The sequence below is a fragment of the Hypanus sabinus genome, chromosome 4, assembly GCF_030144855.1.
Source record: "Hypanus sabinus isolate sHypSab1 chromosome 4, sHypSab1.hap1, whole genome shotgun sequence".
NCBI lineage: Eukaryota > Metazoa > Chordata > Chondrichthyes > Myliobatiformes > Dasyatidae > Hypanus > Hypanus sabinus.
This window is the reverse complement of record NC_082709.1, coordinates 118,378,686-118,395,880: the sequence shown is the minus strand read 5'-3', so window position 1 is coordinate 118,395,880 and position 17,195 is coordinate 118,378,686. Positions and strand designations below refer to the sequence as shown.

At 41.4% G+C, this 17,195-nt stretch overlaps 1 long non-coding RNA gene across 2 annotated transcripts in view; it reads right to left on the bottom strand.

Annotated features, from left to right (window-relative positions):
- The window catches only part of LOC132392333 (uncharacterized), an 81,454-nt gene extending 64,762 nt beyond the window's left edge, over nt 1-16,692 (bottom strand). For both annotated transcript variants that reach the window (XR_009511495.1, XR_009511496.1), the window contains exons 1-2: nt 16,494-16,692; nt 11,148-11,249 (exon numbers count right to left, since the gene is read on the bottom strand). This is a non-coding gene — a long non-coding RNA (uncharacterized LOC132392333). The remainder of the gene's footprint in view (nt 1-11,147; nt 11,250-16,493) is intronic.
- Between the last annotated feature and the right edge of the window lie 503 nt (nt 16,693-17,195).

The window sequence follows — 17,195 nt, the reverse complement described above, 5'->3', positions numbered from 1 at the left end:
TTGATTTTCTGTGGGAAGACAAAAGGGAAACCTTTCTGTGATTTACCCATCGGAGGATTTGCCTTCTTTCCCTAAAGAATGTCCCAAAGGATGCAGCCATGCCCTCCTCTTCTCAGATGTTGGAGACAAGTGGGAAAATTCCTGTCAGAAATTCTCCCCTGCAAAGATCTGAAACTTCAGGGATTCTAACTGCTCTAATGACACTACTGCCTTGCCTATTGTAGGACCAAGGTAGTGAGATTGGACAGGATAGTGTGTTGAGGATGGAGCGAAAAGCAATCAAGTCAAAGATTGAGGTTTCCCACAGAATTCCTCCCACTTTTACATTATTGGTATTGGTTTACTATTGTCAAGTACCAAGATGCACTGAAAAGTTTATCTTGTGTACTGTTCATACAGACCAAATCATTACACAGTGCACTGAGCTAGAACAAAGTAAAACAATAACAATGCAGTACAAGCATAAAAGCTACAGACCAAGTGCAGAGCACGTGCAAGCAATAAATTGCAAGAACATAACAAGGTAGACTGTGAGGTCAAGGGTCCATCTTATCATACGAGAGTCTGATAGCAGTGGGACAGAAGCTGTCCTTGAGCCTGGTTGAATGTGCTTTCAGGCTTTTGTATCTTCTGCCCGGTGAAGGAGGAAAGGAGGGAGAACCTCTTCATTCCATTTCCCCTCATGTCTTTAACAAGCTGCCTTACTGGTATCTAAGCATTTCTTCTCATCCACTCCCTGGGTCACATTCTAATCATTCTGAGTAAAGAGGCTTCTCCTGAACTCCTTTCTGGAAATAATTGCTCGATTGGCATCCGTCTATCTCAAAGGACAATGGGTGGTGATGGTCACCATCACAAGCCTGGGTGGAAGGTATGGAGATCCTGAGATGCCCAGTCATCAAGATCCCCCTCTCAGCCTCACCAGTGTTGTCCAAAGGAAAGCTTATGAAGCAAAATGTTTGGCACCAGCTTGGCTGCAGGAGCTTCCGGAAGGATGATTAATGACATTCAGCCACCTTAAGAGCTCCACTCCAGATTTGCTGTCTGGGTTTACTCCTGTAGCCTTTGTCTTTCCCAAGGCTGCTGACAAGGCAGTGGGGCTATTTGTCCAGAGCTGGGAATCTGGTTCACGAGCACCAGGGCATGTCCACACCCTGGTTGGTCTGCGCACAATGAGTACAGGAGCCAGACCTCCTCGCCATCCTCTGTAGTTCAGCCTGAGTCTGAAAGGAGTCCAGTTTCTGTGTTTCGCCAGCGAGGAGACACTATATGAGGCTTGCTGTTGGAGAGGCTATGTACTGGCAGGGACAGACTTTCACATTCAGCTCTCCTTTTCATAAGACTGCTAGCCAGTAGTAGAAGTTGAAAGTGAGAGCAACAAGCGCTGCTCACTACACCACCACACTAGACACATCACAACAAACATTTTGACACTGGAAATAAATACTGAGTATTTTATGTCCATGGGTGCCCCTTCCAGATTCTTCCACAAATAGAAATAGCTCCCTATTATCCCTGCCCAAACTCACTCAGGCATTGTTTTTAGATTTTAAAAAATCCCCAGCTGTAGAAATGCATTTATGTTTCACCATGAGAATGCATTAATGCAAGGATATCATTTTCCACTGCTCAAAGTGGAATCTCCTTTAATCATTAGGGATCTGGTTGAGGAGAGTGCTGCAATGACTTTCCCTGTGACATAACATTATATTGGTTTATTTGTTGACGAAGTGCAGTAAACAGTAGGAGTACTCTACAGGTAGTAAGTCCAGAAGCCTTAGGTCCCACATCACCAGGTGCAGGAACAATTATTACCCTGCAACCATCAGTCTCTTCAATTGTTGTGGATGGATTTTTGTAAAATTTACTGTCTTTTATGTTTTCCTGTAAGAAAATGAATTTCAGGGTAGTATATGATAACATATATGTACTTCGATAATAAATTTATTTGACTTTAAACATTTCTAATGGTGAGAATAAATTCCTCCAGTAAGTGCCCAGTCAGCAGCTAGATAGTTTGCACAATCGCACAGCATCCATCCATTCAGTGTGGCATTTTGCACTAACGTAGACAAAATGTCCTTGGTTGAATGATTCCTTCCTGTTCAGTTAAGGGCAGAATGGGAGATAGTTATCTGATGAGTGACAATGACTAAAAGGTCCATTTTCCATGAGGAAATACCATCAGCAAGATTTTGAGAAGCCCGGGTCAGTTCTGGACGTTAGTATTCCAGGCACAAAGCTTCCCTGCACTAACAAGCAGAAACTTGTACCAACCACAGTTCAGATCCAAAGCAAGTATTCCTACATGGCAGAATGCATATACAAGTATTTGTAGCTAAACCATTCAAAATCCTTCTCAGAGAAATGACTGCTGTGACAATGTGGTTAAGATGCAATAAGGAATGCAATGCATTCTCTTTTGTTAGCACTACATAAGGACGAGAGTTGTATCTTCCTTATCAAGAGAGGAGGTAAATGTGCACATCCGGAGATCTGAGCAGAAGCTGATCAGAAACAATATGTTACCCTTCAGAATGGCAGATTTCAGAAGGTATGAAAAGAAGTGTGAACCCTGGGAGACAGAAATGAGAAACTGCAAGGAGAGGAAAGAGGGAAAATGAGATGCTGCACTCAAAATGCCGGAGGAAATCAATGAGTCAGACAATACCTATAGTGAGAAATAGATAATTGGTGTTTTGTGGTGAGACCATTAATCTGATGAACCACTAACTTTCTACAACGTTAAATTTCATTCACAAGCTGCTAATGAGCAAAAATACTGTACTAAATTGCTGCTGGTTTCTTTCACTCGGTATTAAGTAGAAGTTAAATCCCATAATTCTGGTCAACACAGAGTTCAGTAGTTACTGTCAAGGTACGGATGTGAGATCCACACTGCAATTCATCAATACATTAGTGGAAATAGAGAGAGAAAAAAAAAACTCTCAGCATTTATCCTGGCTAATTACCAAAGGATCTTATAGGTTTCAATATGATTGCCCTCAATCAAGTAAACTTGAATATACAGAGTCCCACCCTGTTTAACTTTTTGTCATCAGATAGCTCCTCCCTACCTAGGATCACGTTAGCAAACCTTCTCTGAGTTGCTTCCATTGAAGTATGTGTTCATTACATAAGGAGAGAAAATTGTTCCTAATACTCCAGTGACTGGAGGGAGGCTCAGGAGGGCCACCAGAGGGAAGGCTGAAAGGACAGAAATGTTCTCCACGATACATCTATAGAAGTTTTTGAGTGCATTTGTTGACATACCAAACCTCTTCAAACTCTAAATGAAGTATAGTCACTGTCTCGCCTTCTTTATAACTATATTGATATGTTGGGACCAGGTTAGGTGCTCAGAGATCTTGATACCCAGGAACTTGAAGCTGCTCACTCTCTCCACTTCTGATCCCTCTATGAGGATTGGTCCTTCGTCTTATCCTTCCTGAAGTCCACAATCAGCTTTAATTTAGATCAATGTTTCCACTGGAAGGAGTTAAGGGAAGAATATTAGGCTGGAGAAAAGCTGATCAATCTTTTGCTATCATCTGAAATGGCACACTCACCTTCAGTTCGATATTCTAATCTATAGATGATTTTAGTAGCATCAGCTTTATGCCTTATCATGCCATGTGCAATTGACATCTCCAACTTAGAAGTTAAACCAGGCTTTTCTGACTTTATATAGTCTGTGTGCAAGGATTTCAAAAGCCTTCACGTACTCCTTTGACAAGGAAAGGTTTACAAAGGAAATCTCACCATTTAAGTTCACTATAAAATCAAATTCTAATTTTGTATTGTTTTATATATTTTCTGAATTTATTGACTGACAATATATTCAGGACAATAAGGTTGTAAAAGCTTCACAGCCTATCAGTAACAGCCGATCAAGCAGAATCAGCTAATGCTTCTTACACTGAGTTGGTTCAATTGCTAAGCTAAATGGCTGTTCTGGTACTTCTTATTGAGGAATATCATTACAGGTAATAAAGGACAGGAAGTGCTAAGTATGAAATAGCAAATCCATTTGAAGAATAGCTAAGTCTGGATTCATAAGGAAGAAGAATATTTTATTGGTATTGTATTTCCCAAAACATCCCAAAACCCAGGTCATCTTTTTGCAGGGAATTGACAAATGGCCAACTTGAGCATGGCAAGGTACTCCAAAATTCCAATGGGTTCTCTTCAGTGACGTTGAAATGTGATATGTTGGGATCACTCAGCTATTCAGCATTAGTGTTTCAGGTTGAAGGAAAGCATAGATTGGATTTGATTATAGAGCATTACAGCACAGAACCATGCCCTTTGGCACATCTAGTCCATGCCAAACTATTACACTACCTAGTACCTTCAACCTGCTTCTGGACCATAGCCCTCCATACACCTTTCATCCATCCACTTATCCAAACTTTGCTTGAATGTTGAGATTGAACCCGCATCCACCAATTGCACAGGGTCTCGTTCCACACTCTCACCACCCTCTGAGCAAAAACAATGTTCCCTCATATTCCTCTCAAACATTTCACCTTTCACCCTTAACCCATGACCTCTAGTTCTAGTCTCACCCAAGCTCCCTGGAAAAAGCCTGCTAGCGTTTACCCTATTTATACCCCTCATAATTTTGTATGTAATACTTGTGCTGACAGCTCTTTTCACACTCTCATGACCCTCCGAGTGAAGGATTTTCCCCTCATGTTCCCCTTAAACTTTCCACCTTTCAGCCTTAACCCATGATTTCTGGTTGCAATCTCATCCAACTCAAGTGGGAAATGCCTGTTTGTATTTACGCTATCCTTAACCCTCATAGTTTTGTATATCTCTATGAAATAAAATCTCCTCTCAGTCTTCTATATTCTAAAGAATAAATTCCCAACCTATTTAATCTTTCCTTATCTCTGGTCCTCCAGACCTGGCAACATCCTCTGCACTCTTTCAACCTATTTACATCTTTCCTGTAGGTAGATGACCAAAACTGCACACATGGCCACAAATTAGGCCTCTCCAATATCTTTGACTGTGTGATGCCAGGACTGCCATGGGATTAAGCTGTAGGTCATTGGGTTATGGAATTAAATGTAGTAGTTAACATAAACTTTTGTGTTCAATTCCAGTCACATCATTGTAGGGAGGATGTGGAAGCTACGGAGAGGGTGCAGAGGAGATTTACCAGGATGTTGCCTGGTTTGGAGAACAAGTCAAATGAAAGAAGGTTGGCAGAGCTGGGACTTTTCTCTTTGGAGTGTAGAAGAATGAGAGGGGGCTTGATAGAGTTCTACAAGATTATGAGAGGCATAGATAGGGTGGACAGTCAGTACCTGTTTCCCAGGGCACCAATACCAAACACCAGAGGGCATATGTACAAAATTAAGGGAGGGAAGTTTAGGGGAGACATCAGGGGTAAGTTTTTTACACAGAGGATTGTGAGTGCCTGGAATGACTTGCCAGGGATGGTGGTGGAGGCTAAAACATTAGGGGTATTTAAGAGCCTCTTGGACAGGCACATGGATGAAAGAAAAATGGAGGATTATGGGGTAGTGTGGGTTTAGTACATTTTTTTAAGGATTCTATGGGTCAGCACAACATGGAGGGCTGAAGGGTCTGTACTGTGCTGTAGTGTTCTATGGTTCTATACAAAGTAATATAATATCTACGGAGTAAAGTGAAAATGCAAGGGAAGTTAATGTTGCAAAAGCAGAGATATGGAATCTGTTCAGCAGGTCAGGCCATGGTAATGGAGACAGAAAAACTGAGCCAGTCTGACAGAAGGGATGACTGGGTCCAATACTGACAGAGAAAGTGTGCTACCTTAAGTTTAGAGCTCAGTATTAAGCCTGGAAGGCTATAACATGCCCCATCTATTAATGAATAAATTACTGTTTTGGCATCCAATGAATCACAAAACTAAATCAACCAGATGGTGGACTTGACACATGTAGCATAAGATAAATTTAAATTACATAATTTTTTTCCAATTAAATCTGTAAAGCTTAGCCACAATTTTGTTTTATGTGGTAAGCAATTTCACTACCTGCTTTCATTTGCCTTTGACATGGAACATTATTCACCAAGAGTTAGTGTTAGGATTTCTGGAAGTGACTGCCATTATTGAGCATTCGTGCATAATTTGATCCATGCAGTCACGATAAATATGGCAACTACAAACTGTATGCATCTTATTAAAGAATGAATCTACATTTAAGTTTATTGATCCTGACTTTCAGACATCCCCAAAGCGCCTTTCCTATCTTCTGAACATTCCAACATTCCTACGCTGCAATGAGAGTGGGAATTCAGTGGAGAGTGTTACGAACCCCGTAACTGGGTCACTTACTAGCAAAGATAGAGAGGTCCGTTGAAGTCTGATGGTACTATTTTTAACAGTATTTATTGATAAAGATACACAAAAATAATATCAATGCAAACATACAAATAATATACGTCGTCAATACTAAATCTAAAAGCACAGGGATAATAATAATCAATAAGAAATAGCTCTATCGTTGTCTAGGGGATAATGTATTGTCTGTTGGAAATATAAGAGTCACTGTTAGTTCGTTCAAGCTGCAACGTTTTGGTTTGAGAGAAAGACGGGTTAAACTTGCCCAGTTCTTTTATGATGCCAATCCTTTGAGAGTCTTTGGGAGTTGGTTTCCCCGTTGTTAGCTAAAAGCTGTTTCTCCATGGTAAAGGGCACCGGTTCCGGGGCAAATGGAACCGAACACACGTGGCCTCCCCACCAGCTTCTGCTATTACGGGATCGCTAGCGTTTCTTCTGGTGGGTCTGAAGGGGCTGTTCCCACAGACCCTCTTTTATCCTGACTTTGCTCCTCTAACGCTCCTCCCAGTCCCCAAAACCATTCCCACAAATCCAATAAAACACTGAAAAGCAACTAAATGGACTAAACATGGACTAAACTAAATGGAAAAGCAACTAAATTTCAACCTGAATGGAGATCACATCTTGAAACCACCTAAAGCTGAAGATCTCCCCCATAGTTGAAAGAATGGTGTTGAAAGAACATTGTGTAATGTTTGTTTAAGAACTGGCTGCAAAGATTGCAACCACTGGGCAACACCCTCACAACTGAGAGAATTTAAAGCACATCAACAGTCCAATTGACAATGTCAGTCTCAGCTGACTAAATAAGATATTGAAAGACTTCTGTTACGAACCCCGTAATTGGGTCACTTACCAGCAAAGATAGAGAGGTCCGTTGAAGTCTGATGGTACTATTTTAACAGTATTTATTGATAAAAATACACAAAATAATATCAATGCAAACATAGAGATAATATACGTCGTCAATACTAAATCTAAATGCGCGGGTATAATGATAATCAATAAGAAATAGCTCTATTGTTGTCTAGGGGATAATGTATTGGCCGATGGAAATATGAAAGTCACTGTTAGTTCGTTCAAGCTGCAGCATTTTGGGTTTGAGAGAAAGACGGGTTAAACTTGCCCAGTTCTTTTATGATGCCAATCCTTCGAGAGTCTTTGGGAGTTGGTTTCCCCGTTGTTAGCTAAAAGCCACTCTTCCGTGGTAAACGCCACTGGTTCTGGGGCAAATGGAACCGAACATACGTGGCCTCCTCCCATCGGCTTCCGCTATTACGGGATCGCTAGCGTTTCTTCTGGTGCGTCTGAAGGGGCTGTTCCCCAGACCCTCTTTTATCCTGACTCACAGGGTCTCAGATGTCAATCAGGTTGGGGTGAGGCAATCCCTCCCTCAACCAGCCCACTTTGCCTGAGGGCTTCCACGTAGCACAGCATTGTAATACACAAGTTCGTCTTCAAGAGACAATGGCCATTTCCCGTAGCTTTGCATCGCCGGGGGACCGAGACATTCCGCATGTCTCTCTCTCATTTCCTGGGTCTCCTGACCCAAATCAATAGTGATCTTGTGATTCTCACAAAGGAGGGGGCTACCCCACACCCTTCGGCCCCTCAGAGCTGTGGTACATTCATAACAAGAGAAGGACGAAGGGAGCTTTTTTTGCCCCTGGTACTTCAAGTAGTTGTGTAAATTTAAAGCAATAACTTCAGGAACTATAGTGTTTTAGCACTGTGACAGGGTGCTGGACTGGAGCTAGTGTACTAGCTTCTGAGATGTCCACTGATCCAATCAGAATCAGAATCAGGTTTAATATCACCGGCATGTGACATGAAATCTGTCAACTTAGCAACAGCACTTCAATGCATTACATAATCTAGCAGAGAGAGAAAAAAATAATAATAATAAATAAAATTAAAAATAACAAGTAAGAAGTAAATCAATTATGTATATTGAATAGATTTTTTTTTAACTGTGCAACAACAGATATACTGTATATATTTAAAATGTGAGGTTGTGTCCAAAGATTCAATGTCCATTTAGGAATCAGATGGCAGAGGGGTAGAAGCTGATCCTGAATCACGGAGTGTGTGCCTTCAGGCTTCTGTACCTCCTACCTGATGGTAACAGTGAGAAAAGGGCGTGCCCTGGGTGCTGGAGGTCCTTAATAATGGACGCGGTCTTTCTGAGACACCACTTCCTGAAGATGCCCTGGGTACTTTGTAGGCTAGTACCCAAGATGGAGCCGACTAGATTTACAACCTTCTACATCTTCTTTCGGTCCTGTGCAGCAGCCCGTCCAGACCAGACAGTAATTGTAGAAAGCAAAATCAGTGGAGGTTTAGGGATAACCAAGGTTACTCATGGAATAGACCCTGGGCATGGGCATCTCACCAGAGCTCAGATCAATGCGTACGAGATGGTGAACATTACAATTTGAGCAAAAGAATTTTGTTTGAGAAAAAGAAAACTCAACCTGACAGCTGAATGAGAAGGTTAAAAGATTTAAATTCTGTGCATTCCTACTAATCTTTTGCCTAACCTCACAATCGCCTTACTCAAAGCTAAGAAAGAGATGTGATTTAAATGTAGATTCCCTAAAAAATGAATCCCTTAAAAATTACATTACTCTTGACTTACAGACATTCAAATATGCTTTACAATCAATAAATTAGCTATGAAATGAGGTACCAAGTAATTTACACACAAGGAGATCTCAGAAACATAAAGTGAATGAACAAAATGTTCTTGCTGAGTTGGAAAGTGACAAATGTACAAGCTGTAGAAATAATTTGGGGTATAAAATATCTGACTCAAAATGTTAATTCTGGTTACCCAACCATAATACAGTATGTGCATGCTCATTATAGCAAAGCAATTTCTTGTTTCATAATGGAGTTGAATAAAGATGTACAAAATTTTATTTCTGGACTTAATATAAAAGCAGCAGCTCACTTAGTTCAGCACAGACTTGCAGAGAGTTCACTCCAGATGTTAGTACACTTGGAGTTGCCAACTCTGACCAGGTTGATGCAAAAAGTGGACTCAAACATTTTGGACTCATTAAATGCAACATCTTGTGCCAAGATGAGGCCATCCACAGGACTGAGGAGCAACATCTAATATTCTCCAACCTGTTGGCATGAATATCAATTTGTCCTTCCAGAGAACATATTCACCTCCCCTTTCCTTTATTCGCCACTCTGACCTTTTAATACTTAGCTGCCTATGACTTCCTCCTGGATCCCCTCCTGCTTACCTTTTTCCTATGGTCCACTTGCCTCTCCTATCAGATTCTTTCGTCTCCAGCCCTTGCCCTTACCCACCAACCTGGCTTTACCAATTACCTTCCAGCCAGCCTCCTTCCCCTCCCCTCATCTTTTTATTCTGGCATCTTCCCCCTTCCTTCTCAGTCCTGAAGAAGGGGCTCAGCCTGAAATGTTGACTGTTTATCCTTTTCCATAGATGTCACCTGACCTGCTGAGTTCCTCCAGCACTGTGTGTGTGTGTGTGTGTGTGTGTGTGTGTGTGTGTGTGTGTGTGTGTGTGTGTGTGTGTGTGTGTGTGTGTGTGTGTGTTGCTTTGGATCTCCAGCAGGCTTTCTTGTGTTTGTGTTGTATGTGCCAGGTTTGGAGTGGGTAAGGACAATACATCTTGGATTATTGATCCAAGATGGCAGTGCGACGCAGCTTGCAGCAGCCACTCCGGAACTGAGTATCTGTTATTTGTGAAGTGGGGTGCTGTGCACAATCATAGTCGATTGAAAACGGAATTGGAAGCACAGAGAAACATCGGGAAATCTCCAGGAAGACCTTCTTCATTGCTGCTGCTGCTGTGAGGTCCGGGACTCTGCTGGGAAGAACAGGCCCCCAGTCCTCGGGGTCGCGTTGCTGATGGCCGTTGATGGGGCCGGCTTAATATGCTCGGCAGATGATGGAGCTCGGAGAAGCTGTGCCGGAGGGGATGGTCATCGGCTCGGAGGTTCGACAGATTCAGGTCGCTTTCGGTGTGTGCTGCGTCAACGAGGCTGGTTTTGATGCAGCTTCCATTGTGTGATGCGTCTGTGAGGCTGAGTCGGGCGGCGCCTTGAAGTCCATAGCGGGGGTATTCCCTTCTGCCGCCGGCGTGGGATGACGAGTCTGTCGGGACCCTGGGGACTTGTGGAAACTGTGGTGATTTCTTTTGAACTTACAGTCCTTTAACATCTTGGACTATTTTTACTGTGCCTATGGTCTGTTTTTTTTTATCAATTATGCTATTGTTTGCACTGTTGTAACTATGTGTTGTAATTATGTGGTTTTGTGCAGATCTTGTAGCTTTAGTTTTTGGTCTTGTTTTTGTCTGGTGGATTTGGAGCTCCTTTCTGGGGAACACGCTAAGATGGTAGCGCGATATTAATACGCAGCAGCCTCTCCAGACTCTGGATGGGAGATTGCCAAATGTATGTGGATTTTCTGGTGTAGTCTGTTTTGTCATATGCTTTTGTGATATCATTCTGGGGGAATATTGTCTCATTTTTTAACTGCATTGCATTTGTGGTTTCTAAATGACAATAAACTGAATCTGAATCTGAATACCAATAGCAAATGATCCCCAAGCATCAATAAATTTGCACAGAATGCAGAATATGGCATTGATTTATCTGGCTGATTTACAACAGCATCACATAGTATAAAACAATATTAAAAATGTTACAAAAGCATTTTAAAAATGTGCAAGAAAGGGAATTTTTCATACCTTGATACATTGTAATTCTACGGTCACTGTATAGTCAGAGGTAGAGGTTAATCGACAAGACATGTCACTTACCATGTACCTGTGAAATCTTGATGAGGATAGAATGTACCAGGCTATCTGTAACGTCATTCCATATCAAGACTCTTCTCTCCATTATGACCATAATGTAAGCACCTATGTCGATGCAGAGAAAACAGGATCGTCATGCTTAAAAAATCATGATACCCTTCGGCCTGCGAGTTTATACAGCAGTGGAAATGGGGATACCACAACCTGAAAGGAGATCAGGAAGTCTCAAAATAGATATTAAACTAGAGTTATATCTGTTCATTAATTACCAGCATAACATCAAAATAATCATTCAATGAAGAACAGCTATAAGTCTACCGTAGAAACTCAGTCTTCCTGATCCCCTGCAGATTTCAGTGTTGAATCAATTTCTAGACTGTTTAATTCTTGAATTAAAGTTTAAGAAGTTTTTTTTTGTTTCTTATGTCAGGCATGCAAGGATCTGGTTCTTCATTTCCTCATGACTGTGCTGGATCTAACTTAGTCCCAGTGGTTGAGAGTTCACCATTTCACCTTGATTCATCAATGGTGGACATCAATTGATCTATGCAAATTCCAGACTTCATCCCCAACTGAAAACCACCACTACTTTTCCAACTCCCCTTGTCCTGTTTCAACATGTAAGGTGAGTTAGGGTCTTTAGCAATTATGATTTAGCATGAAACCGATGTTTTCACTCATCTCCATCTGTTTAATTCCAGAAACCAAATTAGGTTGAAGAAGCCTTCAAGCATGTCCCCAGTCTTCTCTTTGTCAAGAGTCCTGTGAATGTGGACAGAGTTGTCCTGTATTTCATTGGCCAAGCAATGCTTCATGCTGAAGTTTGAATATCCTTGGTCTGACTGACCTATCACCAGCCCTGTTTGAATATGATGTGAAGGAACAAGATAATGCCTGACATCATCCTGTTTCATAAAGATTGCAAATAAATCACCGGAAGATGCACATACAAACCTTAACTGATCTACAGTACATTACATTTTCTATCTGTTGAAGCTTAGGAAGCTATAGCAATGACTACAAAGAAAAAAATTCACAGCTTGTTCCTAGAACTTTTGCAACTGTTTATCAATAATTCAAGATCGCTGTCTGGAGAAGGCCAATGAACAAAGCTTCTTACAATTGCTATTCATTCCACCTCCGTCTCTGCCATCTCTGCTCTCAGGACAAGGCTTTTCATTCGAGAATGAAGGAGATTATCTCCTTTTCCAAAGAAACTGGCTTGCCTTCCTCCGCCATCAACGATGCCCTCAAACGCATCTCTTCCATTTCACGCACGTCTGCTCTCACCCCAACCTCCAGGTACCCTACCAGGGATGGGGTTCCTCTTGTCCTCATCTACCACCTCACCAGCCTCTGCTTCCAGCACATAATTCTCCAAAACTTCTGCCACCTCCAACAGAATCCCACCACCACACACTTCTTTCCTTACCCCCACCCCACTTCTTGCTTTCCACAGGAATCATTCCCTACACAACTCCCTTGTCTATTCATCCCTCTCCACTGATCTCCCTCATGGCATTCATCCTTGCAAGTGGAACAAGTGCTCCACCTGCCCCTACACCTCCTCCCTCACTACCATTCAGGGTCGCAAACAGTACTCCCAGGTGAGGCAATGCTTTACCAGTGAGTCTGTTGGGGACATTTACTGCATTTGGTGATCCTGCTGTGGCCTCCTGTACATCAGTGAGACCCGATATAGATTGGGAGACCACTTCGGTGATCATCTACACTCCATCTGCCAGAACAAGCAGGATGTCCCAGTGGCCATCCATTTTAATTCCACTTCCCATTCTCATTCTGATATGTCCATCCATGGCCTCCTCCACTGTTGTGATGAGGCCACGCCTAGGTTGGAGGAACAACATCTTATATTCCATTTGGGTAGCCTCCAACTTGATGGTATGAACATAGATTTCTCAAACTTTTGGTAACACCCCCTTTTCTCCATTTCTCATCCCCCTTTCCCTCTCTCACTTCATCTGCTTGCCCACCCATTGCCTCTCTCTGGTGCTCCCTCTGCCTTTTTCTTTCTTCCATGGCCAATCAACTTCCCAGCTCTCCAGTTCACCCCTCCCCCTCCAGGTTTCACCTAGCACCTGGTGGTTCTCTCTCCTCTCCCCCCACTTTTTTTTCCCAGTCCTGCCGAAGGGTTTCAGCCTGAAATGTTGACTGTACTTTCTTCATTTCATTTTTCAATCTTTTTATTGATTTTCAAATAAAGAATATACAAATCAGAGGAGGAGCTTAGCAAACAGATAATATAAAAGACATGTAAACAGCAATAAAAGAAACGGAAAATAGATAATGTCAAAACAGATAGGCAAAATGTTACGCTGTTATATATACAACGGGCAAAAAAAAACTAAAACTCCTCATAGCAATCATAAAAAAATTGGAAATGTTATTTAATAAAGGAAAAAAAAATCCCACTAACTAACTAAGACAAAAGAAAAGAGAAAAAAAAAAGAAAAAGAAAGATTGGGCAGTCCAATTGAGGATAAAATTTAAAAAAGAGAAAAAGGAAAAAAAACATCCTTCCAGTCACCTCGAAACCTTCACGGATAAGGATTTTCCGAAAAGAGTAAAGAAAAAAAATAAATAATAAATAACTTAAATCATGTAAAAATATTGAATAAAGGGTTGCCAGACTTGTTCAAAATCAAAAGGTGTATAAAATGCCCAGCTTCTAATTTTCTCCAAGCTTAGACATGACATGATGGAGGAGAGCCAGTAGAAAACAGTAGGTGGGTTAGATTCTTTCCAGTGTAGCAAAATAGCTGTCCTAGCCGGTGAAGTTGAAAAAGCTATCATATGTTGAGCGGAAGCAGACACTTTGCTTGCTTCCTCTGAAAAAATCCCAAAAATTGCTGTACTTTCTTTCCATTGATGCTGCCTGGTCTGCTGAGTTCCTCCAGCATTTAGTGTGTGTTTTCAGGTTGACTATTCCTGTGGTTCAGCCTAAAGTTCAACCATTTTCTTTGCACTTGAACAAGTCAATACTGGTACTCTGTACCACAACTTTATGCAACTCTAGCCATGCAACAAGTCATTGTGGTACTTATAGACCTGCTTTAGTTTCCCTCTTCTATTCAAATCAATTCCTGTCCACTTTTACTTCCAACGTTAAATCTCTTCTAAAGTGAGTTGTCAGTACTGACACCCTGCTTGGAACTTAATTGGATTGTTATTCTGCAATGATAAGATTACCCCTTTATATCCGTTATGCTACTATATAGCTAATATTTCTTATGAATGTTGAAATGAAAGCTATCTTCTTCTCTTGCCCACCTTCCATTACATCACATCAAAGCACCTACACTATAACTTGAAACAAGTCAATTCTAACTGCATACCTGATTCATCACATGTATCTTGTTATTTCTCGTTCCATATCCATTGTGTATTCTTTGTAAACAAACTCTTTGTATGAGTACCAGGTAAGATGAGGAAAAAAATTACATGAAATGCTGTACTATCCCTGGGAATAACCTCAGCTCAGAGGCATTTTCATGCTTTGACCATTGGTTAGGTTATTGCCTGCTGTGCCACTGGCATTTAAGGCAGCAATGAAGATCCTCCATCTCTGTCGGTCCTTGGCCATAAACCGTCACACACAGATATAGAAGGATTCTTCATTGCTGTTTCCATAACAATTTTGTTTTGATCAGTCAGGGTTGTTAGGTCTGAGCTGAACCCCCCAACCTGGAGGACCAGTGGACCACTCTTAGACTGGTTTCTAGCTTTTGACCTGTTTGACATGGGTGACCCTACCAAGAGGCAAAACATAAAACACTGACTCCTGCCAACATAGCTCTCTGGGTCATTGAGGTGTGAAAGCCTTCAAACCCTCTGATTAATTTGTGGATCTCTTGGAGGTTGACCATTGCTGATGGTGTCAATATCTCAGATTCTGCTAACTACTATTTAACAAATACTGTTGCATGCTAGAGAGCCATCACTAATTATTTAATTGTTAAGTGCTTAAGACCTTCGCCAGACCAAGATAGTTTCATGTTTTTGTGAAAGGGACACGCCTCAAGACTCTCCTGTCCAATAGATCAAAATTTGAATGCATGTACTGATGCCAATAGCATGTTAAACATGTTCATGCTTAAGGGAAGCATGAATAGCAGGTCAGCTGATGGGGGGAGCGGTACCATGGGTTCTGCAGGAAAATATTGTTTCTATCACAGCAAGTTTCATCCTGTTGGATCTGTGCTGTGGGCAAGAAATAATCACAGAGCATAAGCCAGATGTTTAAAAGAAATTGAAATTTTGTAGATAATTTCCTTCACAGATATGTTTGGTTGATTTGGAGACTAATTTAACCAGAACAATTTGCATGGAATGTAGTACTTACAGTGAAATTTGTACAAAGCAATGAATTCAAGCCATGAATTTGCTGCAAAATGAAAGATAGAAGAGAGGGGTCCAATGTCTGGAGCACACCCAAGGTGCTGCTACAGGCATTGCATGATCCATGTCCATCTGGCCCTGGTGCCTCATCATTCAATAACAATGGCCTGCAATTTGCAGTAATAGAAAGCAAAGCCAACTCTGCTCTCCCTTTGTTCAGCAATAAACTGGGTGGCAACTTCCACTACGTGGAAATCCATGATTAATGAAGGAAATCGGTAAGTTTCTGTCTGAGCTGCCGAGCTCATTCAGAAGCAGCAGCACACCACATAGAGAGAAACACACTAAAGTAGCTTTGAGTTGTAGCATCCAGTAAACCCTCAACAAACCTCTGAGACATCCCCTCCTGTACAAGTTGTGAGCTCAAGAACCACCAGCATGACCCCAGTGCAATCTTCCAGCTGGACCCTGGGTCCCTGTACTTCAGTGAGGCCCAGTGCAATCTAAATCCTGACGCACTGCAGAAAACTGGTTACAATGACAGAAGAACTTCGAGCCTTTGTCTTTTCTACACACAACTACCCTTCGAGATATGAGGATAGCTGATTAGAAAGAAAACATGAGAATGTTTCAACTTTGTGATGAAGGGTTAAGAATGATTTTCAGGCTCTCTTTGAAATGAAGCCTGTGGCACACAAGGATTTGCAGTCAGCCATCCAGTTTGAATTATGCCCAGATTTGAAGATATCTCTTGTAGAGCAGGGGGATGGGACAATGACAGTCTTGCTTACATATTGTACAAAATATTCCAGATGGACATTTTCCACTTCAGCCCATTATTTCTAGATTTAATTTTATAAGAAATGATTTTTAAAACAGTGCACATTAAAAAATCATATTTAAGTGACAAATAAATGTGAGTAATTCTTAAGTTTAGTAAGGTGCCTGGAGAGGAAAGCATGCAAGTAGGTAGCAAGCAAGGTTACATACCACCCTATCCTTCCAATGTCCTTGAAATTGTGAGAGGCAAGGGATAATGAAGGCCTTGAGAAGGTGCTGCCACATCCATCTTCAAAGATCCACCACCGCCTCCCAACCATCCAGGTCAAGCTCTCTTCTCTCTGCTGCCATCTGGAAGGATGTACTGGAGTCTTAGGTCTAACAACACCAGGTTTATTATACCCAAGGATGTAATGTTAGAAAGTTCCACCTGTAGAGGGTTGAAAACGAGTTTTACCAAATAAAAAAAAGGCTTGGGGGGGGGGGGGGGGGATAAAAAAGGCCACGCAAGAACGAGGCGTGGCTGACGCAGCGTAGGAAAGTGAAAGAAATGCAGTAAACTATTAGAAACTAAAGATCTAAACTGTTAAAAGTGGAATTAGTGATGAGTAAGTAACCTTACTTACTTGAAAACTTCAGCGTGAAACCCCTGGAGGAGTGATGAAAACGATAAAAGATCTATTGAAGTTATGGCTGTAACAAGCAGCAGCTGTAACGAAACAATTTCAGCAGAGATGAGTGTCCAAGATCTCTACCGTGTAACTGGGAATTAGTTCTATTTAATCACACCAGGGGATGTGATGAATTGAAACTTTTACTGTTCCAAGTGTATAATTTAGTGTATGAAATAAATTCAGAAGTGTTGTAACTGAGAAATGTTTGGAACTGACAATATGATATTAAGTTAAATTG